The sequence below is a fragment of the Vicugna pacos genome, chromosome X (assembly GCF_048564905.1).
Source record: "Vicugna pacos chromosome X, VicPac4, whole genome shotgun sequence".
Classification (NCBI taxonomy): Eukaryota; Metazoa; Chordata; class Mammalia; order Artiodactyla; family Camelidae; genus Vicugna; species Vicugna pacos.
Genome location: NC_133023.1, coordinates 76,539,089 through 76,556,334, shown reverse-complemented (window position 1 = coordinate 76,556,334; position 17,246 = coordinate 76,539,089). Strand labels below are relative to the sequence as shown.

Here is a 17,246-nt window from a genome sequence, read left to right as displayed (position 1 = left end):
AGTAGCTAGGAAAGAGGAACAGATGTTTTTTTTTCCCTCATGGCTCTAAGAAAGAACTAACTACAAAGACACGTTGATCTTGGACTTCAAGCCTCCAGAACTGAGACACTCACTTTGTGGTACCTTGTTACCACAGCCTTAGCAAATTAATACACCATCTTTCTAGCTTCATCTCTGATCACTTTTTCCTTACACTTTATGCTCCAGCAACACCAACTTCCTTGTACTTCCTTTGCATAGACCTCATGTTTCCCACATTTGTGTTTTTGCCTATGCTGTTCTTTTGCCTGAAATACCCTTTTTGGTCTAGGTAATTCTTACTCATTTTTTAAGTTTCAGAGAAGCTATTACTTTTCGCAGAGACTCTTCACTGATCACTGCCCACCAGTCTGGTTCAAGTGGCCTTCCTTGGTGCTCCCACATATCCTGTGCATCTCCCCAGCTCTGCACTTTCCACATCATATTATAACATTATGTTTATGGTTTGTCTGCCTCCCCTCAGCCCATGTGATAAACTGTGAACTCCTTGAGGAAAGGGTCACCAAAATATCAGTGCCTAGTATGGTATACTTTGCATGTAGTAGATGCTCAATACATATCTTTGAATAAAAGGGTGTGCTCTCAATATTTACTCATCTTCTTTCTTCCCATAGCATCTGCTAAAGTGCTTCACATGCAATGAGTGCTTAGTACATCTTGACCGGTGGTTCTCAACTGAGGACATTTGGCAATATCTGGAGACATTTTTGGTCATCACTACTGACATCTAGTGAGTAGAGGCCAGAGATGCCGCTAAACATCCTACAGTGCACAGGACAGCCCTTCCCTCCCCACTTCCCATCCCACACCCCTCCTCCCCGGCCAACAACAAAGCATTAACTGGTCCAAAAGGTCAATAGTGTAGAGGTGGATAAACCCTGATCTTGCCTGAATAAGAGACTGAATCTACTTTTTACATGCTATGCTTACTGTAGACCACTAGTGCACTACATTTGCTTTGTCAGGAAGCCTGTTTTTTCCTTTTTTTTTTTTTTATTAACAAAAGTAAGCTTATCCAGCCAGACATGGAGTGTCCTGGAAACCAGAATTAAGACTTTGGCAACTGAGATGTACCGGATCGACAGGAGAATAGATATATAAGTTATAATACTTTTATGCCTGGAATGCTCTCTAGCAGTGAAAATGAATGAATTAAAGCTACAGGGATACATTTCCTAAGCATAATGTTGAGTGAGGATAGCAAATTGCAGAAGGTACATACAGAGTGATACGACTTATGTACAGTACTCTATATTGTTTAGGGATAGACATATATGTAGTAAATGTAGAAATATATACATGGAAATGATCAAGATCAAATCCGGGACAGTGAAAACCTCAGGATCGAGGTGTTACAGAAGGCTTCTATTGCATTGACAATGCCTTATTTCTTAAGCTCAGTAGTGGGCATATTCTTGTTATATTATTTTTATACAGTTATATATTTTTGAAATATTTAATACTTTTAAAAGAGAATGATTGTGCAATACTGAGGCATCCTGTTACTTAGGGCTGGGGAAAATCTCCATCTTATTAGTTTGCACTAGCCAGAACTAACATGGTAAAAATCAAACAACCCATTAAATCCGATCATTCAGTATGGGACAGGAGTTTATGTATTCTCCATAGGATAATCATAAATTCCTGTTTCCATTGTTGCAGCTGGTTACTGTCTGGGTTTGCTTGCATTGGACCCCTCACAATATTTGGCAGAAGAATTAGAGCACAGCATCCTTGTGGCAAACAAGGAGAATCAAACAGAAATGGGCAGCAGTTTGCAGAACATAGAATCTGTGTAAACAGGCACTAACTTTGTTTTGCTTCATCATTTATGTTTATCTCTGTGTGTCTGTAGCTAGTTCAGTGAGACTGTCTTAGAGTAAATGAGTCAGATCCCACTTTCTCTTCAATGAGGTAGACCTTGGAGAGTGAGAAACTGTACGTATAGAAGGAAGTAAAAACATTAAATAATATCTGGAAATTTTGCTGAGGAATGAGAGGATTGGACTAAAAATTTTCTGAAGTCCCTTCTGGCTCAGGGTGTTTCCAGTTCTGCCAAGGACCACCTGTAAAGAAGGACTGGGGAAGTGCTTGGTCTGAGTTCCCACAGGCCAGGTCAGGGAGGGGAACACATTCAAAGCCCAGGCCTGAGCAGAGGGGGCCCTGAGGGCTGAGTTGGCAAAGCTGGACAGAACAAAAGGACTTCCTTTTTGAAGTGACTTCTTCACACTTCAGGCTGTGGGCGGGGTGTTGAAGGGCGAAAGTATGGAAGGAAACTCTGGGTAGAGCCTGGGAGCTGAATTTTACTGTTTTGTCGGCTAGAATTAAAATGATTTTTTCTTTTTCTTTTAAGATTTTTCAAAAAAAATTATATCATCAAAACCATATTTGCTAATAAGAAAGTTGAAAAATACAAAAACAGAGGAGGAAAACAAAAAATTTGTTTAGTTCCGCCACCCAGAGATAGCCACTGTTAATATTTTGCATGTTTCTTTCTAGTCTTTTTCCATGCATATCTGCTCATTTTCACTAATTGTTGTGATCATGTATTAATGTTGTATATTACTTTCAAACAATATTAGAGCATAAGCATTTTCCTGTCATTATGAACTATGTGCAAATATCATTTTTATTGTCTGTATAATATTCCATTATATGACTATACTGTAATTTGATTAACCATTGAAGCATTGTGTTTTTTCCTAGTATTTTATTATTCTAAGTAATACCGGGGTTAACATCATTGTACAAAAAGATTGTGTACATCTCTGTTTCCTTAGGAAACATTCATTCATTATACAACTATTAGGGAGGGCTAACTATGTGCCAGCTACTATGCTAGGTGATAAGTTTCTGCCTTGGGTGGGATGTTGTCATTTACTAAGATAAGAAACACTGGAGGAGGAGCAAATTTAAGAGAAAAGATGGTGGGTTCATCTTTGGAAGTGCTGAGATTGAGGTGCCTGCAAGAAGTCACATGGAGATGTCAAGAAAGCAGAGCTCAGTGAAGAGGTCTAGATAGAGCTATAAAATTACAGTCATGGCCATATAGATGGTAATTAATACCAAATGAGTGAAAGATCAGTTAGGGGCAGAGTATATGTAGCCTAGTCCTGAGAATGTCTGGCTTTCCGAGGTTAGATAGCAGAAGTGGAATCTACAAAGGAGACTGAAGAGAGGGCAAAGGGGTAGGAGGAAAAACAAAAGAGTATGGCATCATAGATGCCTCAGGAAAACTTTCAAGGGGGAGGAAATGGTTAACAGTGTAAAATGTAGGGGAGAGGTCAAGCAAAATAAGGAGTGAAAATGCCTTTATCTGTCTATCTACTATCTATCTATTTATACAGATTTTTTGAAACGGGGTCATTGGTTGGGTATCTTGTTGAGCACAGTTTCAGTGGAGTGTTGGTGGAAGGAAGCCAAATTGCTGAGTAAGAAGTAAGGGAATGCAGATTGCAAATGTACCTGTAAAGTACATTTTCAGTAAATTTGCCCATAAAGAGGAGCTGGAGAGGTACCTAGTGTGTAGGGAGGATATTTTTTTTAAAGATGGCAGAGACTTGAGCATATTTAATTGCTGATGACAGATCAGAGGAACTTGAGTGTGGTTAATGGCTGATGCTAAGAATGGAGGGAGACAGAGGGAGGGAGAGGAATCTATAATTACTGGGTAGATATAAACATTTAATAGTCTATTGATATAGATTGCTCACATACTTTCTAAAAGGGTTTTTAACCAACATACACTCCTACTACCAATTATGAGAAAGCTTGTTTGGTGGCTACTTTATCATTAAGTGTTATAAAAACAAACAAACAAAAACCTTTGCCGAAGAATTTCATTATTCTACTTTGCTCTTCTTTGATTACTAGTGAGTTGACTGTTTAAACCAGTTGTGTTGGTGTGTGAATTTAGTCTATGTCCTTTGCCCAAAACGTTTCTATTTTAGACAGAGACTTTTATTTGCCATAAAAGGCTGAAAGTCAAAGGATCAGAATGGTATCATATTTTATCTTCCCAAATTATACGGTCTAGAGTCTTCATCTTAGAAGTACACAATTTGACAACTTTTGGCTCAGCGGAGCGGAAAAGAAAGATGATGTATCATCTGAGAGAGACTCCCATCCTCAGTCCTCAAGCTCCCTTTGCTAAACTGGGACGGCATTCCCCCAGTGCCTTAAGGCTCTGGCTCCCAGAGTCCCCCTTGGGGTGGGGCGGCCCCCTACCGAGGAGCCCGGAGCGCCAAGCGGCCCCTTTAAGAGTCCAGCTCCTCCCCGCTCCAGGGAAAGTTGCAGCTTTTTCCGCCTCCCAGGAGGGTGAGAAGAGCCGGCGGCCGGAGCAGGGTTGCGATCTTCCCGGAGCCCGAGACCCTCCCCTGAATCTGGCACTGGGACGTCTCGCCCTCTCGTGGTACCTGTTGCAGGTAACAGGTAGGTCCGTGGTCCGCGACCGCCCCTCCGCCCTCCGTCCCGACGCCTCCTGTGCCCCTAGTCCCTTTTCGCTGCCTAAGCGCCCCCACCCCCATCTCGGGAATCTGCGCCCTTCCCTCCCCGCCCTTCCGCTCTCCCAGTCTTGCTTTCTCCCCAGCTGACCCCCTGTCCCCTCTCCCCGTCCACCTTCGTGGACCGCACCCCCCCCCCCACGCTTTGACTCCCGTCTGCTAGGGCGGTCCCTCCCCGCCACTTTGCTTTCTCCCGGGCACCCCTGGCCCCTTCTCCGGCCCATCGGCCGCCGCCGCAGTCTGTGCCCCTCGGGGCTCTGCCTCCTCCCGAGTGCCCGGCTTTTCCCGCCCTTCGGAGCCGGGGCCCTTCCCGAGAGCCTGCCCCGGGGGCGGGGGTGAAGCCGAGTTCCTAGCGGGAACTGCGCCCTCCCGGGCGTCGAGTCACCTTTTCGGCAGTGCCTCTCGCAGCGTCCGGCCATCGCGCGGGGTCTCGGCCCCGCACTGCTTTTGAACCTGGGACCACGCGGCGTCGCCTTCCCTGGCTTTATCTTGCCACCGTTCCAGCAGGGTGCGGGGGAGGGGGGCTGCTCCTGGAACGGGGTCCCCAGAGCTCTCTGGAGGGGCACAGAACTCTTCTGTCTTCTGTGATGGTTTGTAAACGTAAAGGGGCGGAAGAGATATGTCTCTAGCCCTTAACCTGAAATAAAGCGGTTGGGTTTTTTGGTGGTGAAACCATTTGGTTAGAATTTTGGTGACTTGAACAGGTGATCTGTTTCTCATCAACCAACCTTTTATTCCCCCAGTACCCTGCCTGCTTCTTCAGGACCAGAGGACCTAGCATTCCAAAATACTGCTTTCGACTGGATTGACCCTGGACCTTGTACGTTTGTGCCAGAAATTAGTTTTCAGAATACATCTTGTACCTCCTGTTTTTAAGTGGCTTCTTTTCTGTTCTTTCAGCTCCCGGCCCCCACCCCTCATAAGCCCATTAATATTAAGGTGTTAATGATGTTAAGTGTTTACCTGCTAGTCTGTGGAGAGAACAATGTTTTATGCAAAGAGTTGAGGCCCTAATGAAGTTTTCTGCTATAGTCGTAGTTGCTGTTTTTTTTAAAGCACCTGGTGGAAATCCTAGTAGAAAAAGACCACCAACTCACCAACATGGCTTGTGAGACTTTTCCTGGCAGAGGATGAACATTTCTGGTAGCACAATTTCAGGTGCCTCACTCTAGGTCAGAGTAGTGAAATGGAGTTTGGAGGCCCGTTCCTGGATAGGTGGCCTGTGAGTGTATGTGGTTGATGTATCTGGTTGATGCTCTCTGAGCTTTCCCCCTTAAAGGCTGCTACTAATAACGGCTGTTAGGGTCCATTGAGCCAGGCACGCGATAAATTCTTTGCATAATTATCTCACATAACCCTAATGATAACTCTGTGTGCTCGGCACTACAATTATAAGCATGCGATGATGGAAAGGAGACTCTGAGAGTTTAAGTGCTTCGCCTCAAATCACCCAACTGATGAGGGGTGGAGCTGGGCCATCTGACTGCACAGCTGTGTTCTTATCCCATCACATCAGCTCTTTTGTCTTAGATGTTGGGAACATGGAATAGCTCACAGGTGAGGACTAAGTGATTAAACATTTCCCTTCCAAGCTGAAGCATAAGTTTTGGTCCTTCCCTCCACCTCAGAGGCACTGGGGAGACTGTGGACCGGTTACCTCACTGATGTCTTTCTTACTTCACTTCCAACACGGGGCCAGTTGCCGCGTTGCCGCTATAAGCACACACCCTTGGGTGTACCTGGTTGAATGAAACCTCTGGGGCTTTCAGCTCAGTAGGAATTGTCCTGAAGTTAGGAGAGGGTGACCCTGGATTCTAGGGATGTGCGCCTGACTCAACTTTTTCCTTTCTTGCCGGCTAGGGGGGAAATGAAGGTGTGGAAAGTGATAAGGATTTCTCAGTAGCCTGGCCAGAGAGCCTGAGGGTGAATGTGTACTTGTTTTATCTTTAGATGGATGGAGTACCTTAGGCAGGGACACCAGTCCTCGAGAAAATGTCCTTCCTGATCCCACCTCTAGGTCTTTGCTGAAATTACTCCTTTTCTTTTCTTTTTTTCCCTGAAAAGATAACTTGCCACCCATCCCCATTCTCCTGCCATTAATTCCTATTCGTCTCTCAAGATTTAGCCCTAAAGTCATCTCCTTTGAGAAACCTTATTGAACACACAATTCCTTCCCCTAAGCAGAATGACCAGTTATCCTGTGTGCTAAAGCACTTTGTTTACACTTCAGGAAAACCCCTTAACACCTATCTTAGTTGGTTTTCCATCTGGAAGGTTGTAAACTCTTTCAGGGCAAGGTCTGGATCTTGGAGCTCCCTTTATCTTGATCGCAAGAGATGAACAAATATTTGTGCTAGGAACTGGGGATACCATTCCTTCAAGGGCCTGAGGTCAGGTGATGGTGGGATTGAAGTGCAGAAGACACCTTTTTGAGGCACGTGAAGTCTGACAACTAGGAGTTTGTATTTAAATGTCACCTTAGTAAGGCTGTCCCTAACCACCCTATTTAAATTTATAACTTCTTCCCTGAACATTCTATATGCCCCTTCCCCACCTTAGTACTCTAGTGTAATATATTGTATATTTTATTCATTTTTCTTTCTTATTGTCTGTCCCTCTCCCCCCTCCATAATGTAAGTTCCATGCGGGCAGGGATTCCTGTCTTTTATTCTCCAGTGAACCCAGCATCCATCACAGAGCCTGGCACATCATAGGTGCTTGCTAATATTTGTTAATTGAAGTAATGAGTGACTTTACTGTTCTAGGAATTGGCACTCTTTTTTGCTCTCCTGGACCTAAGTGTCCCCAGTCTCCCCCAGGCCTGGTTCTCACGCAGCTTTGCTTTGGCGATTACATGCCTGATGACAACTTTGACCCAGTTGGAAGTACTTCCTCTCTCGTTTTTTTAAGGCATGGGTCTCCGGATGGAGACTTCTGGAGTTTAAAGTGGAGGTGTGAAGATGCTGCGCTTCTTGTGGGTAGGAAGGGGGTGCTGCACTAAGAGGAGGGGGTGTGGATTGTGAGATGTCTTGAGGCATTTTAGGTATTTGGCGAGCTCAGGAAGAAGCTGGAGAAAGTTGCTGTGTGATCGGGAAGTGAACAGCCCAAATATAAAAGATGCCAAACAAATCAAGCTTCTGGCCTCAAGTCACTCATAGCCTTTTAAGCATGAGGTTGTTATTGGGTTGTGAATTTTATGGAAAAGCCATTGCTGATTACTACTTGTGCAGTACTTGACTAGTTTTATGCTAGGAGAATCATACAATGTGAGAAGACCATTATGTAACAGAAGAGAAAAAAGTACTATTCTAGTTAAATTTTTTGAAATATTCAGAAAGAAAAATGAGGTTAGGATCTTTTAAAATACAGGCTTAGAAGGAGTTGAGCCCTTGCTACGGTGGTAAATATGTGATTCTCCAGCATTTGATGTATGTTAACTCTTTGAAACTCAAGTTTGTACAAAAAACTTCTGCTCAGCCTCCTCTTCTGTTCAGTTTATCCTCCCAATCTCTCAACAGTGGAGTGACCCAGGGCTCAATCCATGGACTTTTCTCTATTCAGAATCTTCCTAGAAGCACTCATCCAGCCCCATGGCTTTAAATACCATCTGTCTATAGACTCAGCATTCCTAAATTTATGTCTCTGACTCAAGTCTTTCTTCTAAGCTGCAGCCTCAGATATCCAATGGCCTATTCCACATTTCTTCTTGGATGTCAGATAGACATCTCAAACGAAACATGGCTGAAACAGAAGTCCCGATTCCCCTCAAGTCCCCAACCCCTTCCCTCAGCCTCCCCTATCTCAGTAAAATGGTACCATCCTCCATTCAGTTGCTCCAACCAAGAACCTAGAGTCACCCTTGATTCGTCTCATTCTCTCACCTTCTCCCCTCACCCAGTTCATCAGCAAGTCCCATCGACCTGAACTTCCAATCGTGCCACTGTATTCTGCCACATCTGCCTCTCCTCTGCCTATCACCCCGATCTGAGCCACCACAGGCTGTGATAAGCATCTTTGCCCAATGCTCAATGATGCATATAAATATAGATGCACACGGAAATATTTCTGTGGGATGGCTTTGTGGCAGGAGAATTGTTGGGTCAAAGGATATGTACATTTACAAATGTGAATAGGCATCGCAAAAGTGGCATCCAAGAGAATTTACACTAACGCCATTGACAGGGCTTTTCCTCGTGCCCTTGCTGAGGATGGACAGTCTTTTTAATTTTTTGCCAATCTGATAGGTGAAAAACAGTAACTGATTTAACTTTCCTTTCTCTGGTTACAAGAGAGGCTGAGTGTCTTTTCATGTGTGTTAGCTATTTGTATTTTTCCTGAGACTTGCTCCTTGATATCCTGCATATTTTTCTCTGGGGTTCCATATTTCATTTGTTTTTAAGAACACTAAATTTATCAGGGCTATCTACCCATTGCCTGTTATACAGTGCAAGTTTTTTCTCTCTAGTCTGTCATAGGTCATAACTTTGTCCGTGATGTGTACCCCTCTCGTAATCAGATAAAACATACTATAAAACATTTAAAAAACATGTTCATTAGATTTGGCAATTAGAAAGTCAATGACATTAGCGCAGCAGGAGGAGAGAAGGCAGACTGTAGAGGTTTGAGGAGTGAGCACTTAGAGGGGCTGATAAGGAATATGAATACATTTGGAAGAGGCTTGGCTGTGAAGGGAAGGAGAGTGTTTCCTATAGACAGAGGGCACAGGGGAGAAGGAAAGGTTGTTAATTTTGTTTCCTTTTAAATATAGGAGAGAGATGAGCCCATTTATGTGTAGATGGCACAGAGATCTTGATGATGCAAGGTTGCTGAGGAAGCAGGAGGGTGAGGGCTTCAGAGTGAAAGAGCTGGAAAGACTGGCCTTAGAGAAAGGAAAGTAGCTCTTGCATTGAGACCAGAGGGAAAGAAGGCAGGATTGGTAAAGCTGTGGAGAGGGACAGGACTGTGGAAGGATAGGATTTTGAGGGAGCTCCCATCCAATGAGAGTGGTGAGGGGTTGGAATAGCATTTGAGAGGAATGAATAGTGGAGCTCTTTAGAGGCAAATCATCCAGATTGCCACATCATAATGAGTCCAGAAAGGCTTGGACAACTTGAATTGTCTCCCCAACAAGTCTCAGAACCCTATATCCATTTTTTTCCAACAGCACCCATCAGCCCAGGTATGGAAACAGAGTGCAGATGATCTAGTTTGGGGGATTTTTCTGGGTTGTTGTGACAGAAATATGAGAGGGCAGGAGATTGGACAGTGCTGCCCGAATAGTTGAAATGATGAATCACTGTGGATTTCATATCTGTGTCTATCTAAACCTACCTTGAACTCGAGTAATTCACAAGAGATGGAAAATTTTCGTGGTATCTGCTTTGTTTCTTGATTATAGCTCTGTCAGTTCAGGCATCAGAATAGCTTTAGTATCAGCGTCTTTAAACTGTTGCTTGCAACTTACTAGAAAGTATGGATTGACATACTGACGGCCAACAGTGTGCCAGTTTCTAGGCTAGGTGCTCGAGATGTAATGGAGAAGAAGGTAGACGCTGGCCTTTTTTTTTTCTTTTTGGTGGAACTTAGTAGGGGAGGTATGTGTTAAACAATGTATCATAATCAATGATTTAATCGCAATTTTGGTAAGTTGTATGAAGTTCAGTTTTTCAGAAATCAAATCTAAATTTAAAACTGATTTACATTTGCCAACAAAGTATAAGAGAGTAATCCTTACATCCTCTCTTTTAAAAATTGAATATTGTCTTTAAAATATTGCTGAATTGATAGGCAAATATAAAAACATGTTTATTACCAGTAAGAGTGAAACTTTTTCTTTTTTTACATCTATTGGCCATTTGATCTTCCTCCTTTAAGAATTATCTGTTTATGCTCTTTGTTAATTGGACACTTACCTCTCCTTGTTTTTAGAGATCTTTCTTTCTATGTTTGAAACCATTAACCACTCTTCTCTCTCTCCTGCCTTAGTTCCGGAAACACTAAAATATATTTTACCCAGTCTCCCTGGCCATTCCCTTTTGATCTCCTTTGAACTTCTTTCTTACACACTCTGGAAATATTGCTGTGCTTAAGGCTCCTGACTATATTTTTATTACTTGACCCCGTAAAAGATAACATAAAAGTCTTCCATTTTCCTTTCCACATCCCATTCCCCAGAGGTAACAATATTAAATTTGTATCTCTTCAGACATTTTTCATGTCCATATAAAGTATTTCCTTTCTTCTTTCCATCCACATATTCATCCATCCATCCATCCATCCTGTCTGCAATTATATGTTAAAAATACAAATGAAATTATAACATATATGTTTTGCTGTATATTTTTTACTTAATATTTGTGGCACGCTTTCAATATCAGTATATATAGAACTACCTCTTTCTTTTTAACAGTGACATAGTTCATTATTTGTATGTACCATAGTTTATTTAATCAGTTTCCTATTGATGTTTAAATTGTATGATTTTTTTTTTGCTGGTTCAAACGAGTATCCTTATGATACGTACTTGTACATCTACTTGAATATCAGTAGGATAAGTTTTTCAAAATGGAATGGCTTCATTGAAAAATGGTCAGTGTTACTAAAGATTCAGAGAGGTCTTTAAAGACTGACTACTGTCCATTGGGTTTAGGAGGTTCTTGGTGACCTTAGAGCAATTTCAGGGGAGTAAGGGGTGGTATATAGTAGACTTCAATGGGTTGAGAAATGATTGGGGAGATGAGGGAGATGAGGAAGTGAAAGCAGTGAATATGGACAATTCCTTAGAGAAATTTGGCTCTGAAGAGCAAAGAGAGGGTGGTAGTAGGGGAAGGACTGAGATTCAGAGAAGTTTTTTCTTTTCTTCTTTTTCTATCTTTCTTTCTTTTTCTTTTTTTAATTTAGTAGGACTTAGATGTCTCTAAAGGCTGATGGGAGGGAAGGGAAATTTGATAGAGCAAGGTCCTTACAGGGTAAAGTCCTTATGCCAGGTGGGAGAGGATCCAGAATGAAGTGGAAGGATTACCTTTAAATAAGAGGAAAGGAAGAACAAAAGTGAATAGATGTATATTTTCCTGTGATGTAAGAGGAAAGATCATCCTCTTAGAACATGGGTTGAGGTGGGGCAGGGCATGGGTTGGAGCTTTGAGGTGCTTGAAGAAGGTTTGAAATAGTTATTGTGGTGAACCTGAGAGCAATCTAGGACCAGGGACGCATAGCTGAAGTGTCAGGAGGTGTTGAGGTGAGCTTGGCGACCAAGAATTCATATGGATAGCATTCTACCAGATTGTGATCTTTTTTCTCCAGTGAATCTCAGTAGTCCCAGTGCAGGCATAAAGCACAATAGTTGGGCTCTTCTAGGATTATGTTTTTATTAGATATTTGCAATGAAAATGGGTTCTTGAGAATACTGGAAAGAGTGCAGTTGAAACAAAGAATCCAAACTGTCTAGGAAAGGAAGTGAAGACAGGAAGGAGCTGACAGCAGAAGTGAAAGGGTCAGTGGAGGGCTGCATCCCCGCCATGAGGTCTGAGAACCAGCATGGGGCTGGAGAAGGTCATTGAGTGAACAGGCTAGGACAGCATGTTGTAGTCAGTGTGGAGTATTTGAATTAATGATATCAGATGTGGAGAAGTCCTGGGTACATAAGCTCTTGGGTGTGGCTGAATATGATATATGGCATTTTTGATGCCAGCTCATTCATTCAACAAATATTTATTGTGTACATATTATGTGCCAGACAGCACCCTAGGCACTGAAGGGTACAGAGATGTACAAAACAAAGTCCCCTGTCTTATGCAGTTTACTATCTAGTGGGGGAAATTACTCATTTTTATAAAATAAAAGGGCACCCTCATTGATATGCTGATTACTGAGTATGTAGTTCTATTTAGAACTAATAGTAATTCCAAGGTCAAATATTTATGTAATGTATGTGAGGCGAAGAAAGTCCATCTAGACATTTTGAGTGCCTTGCTTTATTGTAAGTTTGTATTAACTGAATTATGAAAGTTCATATATCCTCCCCCTTTAGAACTTTTTAAGGTACTTTTATATGCTATGTCATAATTGAAGATAAAACAAACATACACATGCAATTTAAACATTTTAGCAGTCTTGAATTTTTTATACTTAAGTATTTTTTAAAAATTATTAGGACATTGCTTCTAGCTGTAGACCAGATGTTGATAATACATATACTAATCTTGTTCTAGGGATTTGATGTAATGTGTAAAGTAATTATGATTAAACAGTTTAGGAGGGAAAGAGAGCTTACAGTACATTAATATTTTATCTTTGTTTTTTTTTAATAGTTAACTTTAAATTGAATTATAGTTGATTTACAATGTTGTGTTAGTTTCTGGTATACAGCATTGTGATTCAGTTATACATTTATATATTCTTTTTATTTTTTTAAAATTTTTACAACATAGAATTTATTTTAAAACAAGATCACTTATGCCTCCTTGTAGTATGTCTTACCTATTTCAACCAAATGTCTTTCTTAAATTTAGTTGGTAAAAATTATTTTTGATAATATGTTGGATTTTTTTGGTTTGTTTTTAAGAGCAATCGCTCATTCCATATTCCTTTTTTTTTAATTGAGTTATAGTCAGTTTACAATGTTGTGTCAATTTCTGGTGTACAGCAGTTTTTCAGTCATACATGAATATACATGTATTCGTCTTCATATTCTTTTTCATCGTGAGCTACTACAAGATCTTGAATATATTTCCCTGTGCTAAACAGTATAAACTTATTTATCTATTCTATATATACCTGTCAGTATCTATAAATCTCAAACCTCTAGTCTGCCCATTCCCACCCCCCGCCCCCTGGCAACCACAAGTTTGAATTCTCTTCTGTGAATTCATTATAGGTTATTACAAGCTATAATGCTTGTATATGCTATGTAGTAAGACCTTGTTGTTTATCTATTTTATATACAGTAGTTTATATTTGCTAATCCCAAACTCCTAATTTATCCCTCCCCTTTTCCCCTTTGTATCTTTTTTATATTCTCCAATTTGTACCTACTGTGTACATATACTCGTGTATATTTATTAATGTTTTATTTGTAAGAAATTAGCATTTGTTTTATGTCTTATAGGCCTTAAATAACCTTAAAATTATCTGCCACATGTACAGTTCAATTTAAGTTCAGCCACAGGTTATTTTACTGTGTTTAAGGATTCTGTGGCCATAGCTAAATCACAGCATCCCTAAAATTAAAAAAGAAACCGAATGCATGAAATCACAGTTATGTGTGAAGATGGGATGGATTAGTCATAAACCATCCTGATTTCTCACTTAAGGGGACTGTGTGGGTGATTTTCAGGTGGTGTCCTGCAAGAAAGAATTAGATACTTGCTAGAGTTCACTTTAGAAATCCTCACCATCTGTGACCCAGACAGGAGAAGAGGGTCTTCCATATGGGGGTGCTGGTTTATCAAAGCTTGTTGACCAAGGTAAAATAGTAGCATTTCACATGATGGTGAGGCTTATTAAAAAATAATAATGTACCGGCTCTCACCAGACTGAAAAAAAGTATTTTATGCATATAAATGACCTGGATTTTAAAGCATTCTGTTCTTTTAGTTGGGGATTTTTGATCTTTTTAAGCTTCTGGGCTGTGGGCTGTTAAGGAAAGGGACTTTGGTAGAGAAGAGGATAAACTGTCCATTGTTCACCCCATTAACCTCATGGGGCTCTTCTGAGCCTGCCTGGCTCGATGAGAGGAAACTTCAAGTGTAGGTCTCGCAAGCTGGAAAGCCAAGTGGGATTTGTCTTAGTAAATACATTTCCCCTGTTGCCGAGGGGAGTGTTTGGACACATGATCTCATTTTCTACTCCTACAGACCATGTTTATGGAAATCTGCCTTCTAGGATTGGTGTGGTAGGTTTAAGACACCTGGAGTTGCTGAGGAGGAGGGAAAAAAGGTGTGACATCATGAAAATAAGTCCACATTTCCATGTATCCAAATAACCACTCTGCAGGAGAAATATATATATTAAGACATCCCGCTTCCCTCTGGGACTTACTTGAGAGAAATATATATTATTTTAAGTGAGAATTTCTTCAAACCATTTATGAACAAAATTTGGTGGTAAATGGAAAGGTAACCATGTGGAGTCAATCTGGAGAAAACTGTCCCCACCTGTGTTTCTAAGAGCTAACAAAAGATTATATTTTAGTCATTCCCCCTGCATATGCTCCTGTCATCCTTTAGAAGGGGTGTCCTGGATGAGGAGAATGGGTCCTTTCCCATGTGTAGAGTTGCTCTGTGCCTGGTACACACTGTTGTGTGGGGAGGTCAGGGGATTGAGAAAGTAAGCTGGCCCATGGGCCTTTCAAATGTTCATCTCTTACTAGCTGAGGACTTCAAAAAAAAAACTCTACCTTCCAATTCCTGAGGGAAGAATGTCCCCTTTTTCAAATATTATCATGGATGGGCAATATTATCGGAATACGAAGAGACCGTATGGCACAGGGTTAAGAGCTCAGACTCTGGAATCAGACTGCCTGGGTTCAAAACCAGTCTGTTCCTTATAGGGCATATGACCTTGGGCAAGTTATTTGCTCGAAGGGTGTCTCACTTTGCTCATTTGTAAAAGATAATATAGTACCTACCTTGTAATATGATTTTGAGGACTGCTAAATAACTTCATGTATGTAAAACGCTTAGAAAAGTGCTTGGTACGTAGTAAATATTATGGAAATGTTAACTGCTTTCTTCTTCATTTTCATCTTCCTCAGTTGGTAGATATATTAAAAGGAGCTGAAACTGCAAAATGCCTCAGTACATGCAAATTCCACTTCTGTAGAACCTATTTTGAAAAGGATTGAAGGCGACAAGAGAACCTTAGAGTAAAACCAAAAGCATAATCTTGTAAAATTGACAGTTAGTTATAGTTTCATTGTTAGGGAAACATAAAAAACCAACTTGGCTACCACAACGCTTGAGAACGGAGCCCAGTATGGGCAGGCCAGGGCATGTTGTTGTCTGAGGCATGGATTAGCTTCATGGGTGGGCTTGTGGGGGTCTGGACCCCAGATGACCCATGCGAAGCCTCAGTTGCCCTTTTGTTTTTGGAGCCTGGACTCTCTCTACTTTGTGTCCACTCTTGTTTTTCTTCGTTTTGATCCTATTTTTAAATTGTATGTTTGTTTTATGTATTTTTGTAAGCCACTTTAAATTCTGTCTGGAACAGTATATGAATAAATATCTTTTAAACTGATCATGTCTAATTACTAACATTCGGTTAATATTTATGCTTGTCCGCTACCTCCCTGCAGAGAGGTATGGTGACTTTCCATCTGGGCAAGAATACTGACTAGATTTCTCAAATTTCATAGTAAGATGTCAAAACCGCAATATGCTCACATATTTTCCAAAGCATATGGATACCAATAATAAAACTAAACAGCTACCCAAATTGGCTACTTTTTCAAGACCAACCATTATGCTGTTCCCTGTACACATGATATATACTTGAATCCTCACAGCCTCAGGCAGGAGCTCTTATTATTAATCACCGTTTTCTACAAATGGGGAAACTGAGACTCTGGGAGATTGAATAACTGGCCCAAGGTCACAGAGCTAAAAAACTAGTGAAGCTATGATCTGAACCTAGCTCCAAATCTAGTGCTTGTAGGCACTATTCTATGCTATACTGCTCTTAATTAGAAATCTAACACATCAGAACTCCACGTCCTAGTAGAAGAGGCTGTTCTGTGTTATAGAACATTCACAAGTCCTGCAGGTTTTACCTTAGTGTTGAACCCTTTTCATCTCTACTACCGCTGCCCTCTACTTTGGGCCCTCATCCTCTTCCTCCTGGATTTATACCACAACCTCCTCAAATCTATATACTGCATAACTGCCAGAGTGATCTAACAAGTCCTTGCCTTACCTGAAACTCTTCATTGGTTCCCATTGTCAAAGGCTAATTATCCATGTTTCTGAGTGTAGCATATCAAGGTCCTCCCCACCACGTGATATGATCCCCGCCTGCCTCTTCCACATCCTCCCTTACAACTAGCTATACAGTCTCACTGCTTGCCTATACCACATTGCTTTATGCCTCTGAGATTTTGCTTTTGTAAATGCTGTGCCCTCTACCTGGTTAACCGATTGATAGACATTATTTACAGCCAGTTCATGTACTACTGCTTGTATTTCTTTCTAGTTCTCTTCCCCCAAGCTGGACTAAGTACCCCACCTTGGCATTCTCATAATACCCTGTGTGTATATTTCTTTGATTACCATGCTCCTTTATGATTATCTGTTGAAGTATCTCCTTTGATAGACCATATGTTCTTTGTGGACAGGTGCTCTGCATTATTTTGTCCTTAGCCAGCTAGCACAGCACTTAGCCCATAGTTGGCTCTCCTAACTAGTGAGCATTCTGTAAACAGTGCAGAATACAGAGCTCCAGGTCGGGGGAAAAAGTAGGATTTTGAAGGGCTGAAACCACATAAACCTCCCAGGACAGGAGAGGGAAGTCTCACAGAAGAACCTTTGGGGCCAGATATATTTGCATTATTTAATCTAGGAGCCAGAAGGGACTTGAAGGAGTGGGAGTGGGGTCTGTATCCAAGAGAACTTGAAAAGATTTAAAAGCTTTGCAGTTTGAATCTACCTTAAATTTGTCTGAGTGGCCTTGACTAGATATTGAAGACAGACCCATTTTAATAAACAGATTTAA

General features: G+C 41.2%; 1 protein-coding gene across 2 annotated transcripts in view; it reads left to right on the top strand.

Annotated features, from left to right (window-relative positions):
- Positions 1-17,246, top strand: part of SYTL4 (synaptotagmin like 4) — a 55,086-nt gene that overhangs the window by 1,673 nt on the left and 36,167 nt on the right. For both annotated transcript variants that reach the window (XM_072955797.1, XM_072955795.1), the window contains exons 2-4: positions 654-769; positions 4,353-4,470; positions 5,285-5,361. The gene's annotated coding sequence lies outside the window, so the exon portion shown is untranslated. The remainder of the gene's footprint in view (positions 1-653; positions 770-4,352; positions 4,471-5,284; positions 5,362-17,246) is intronic.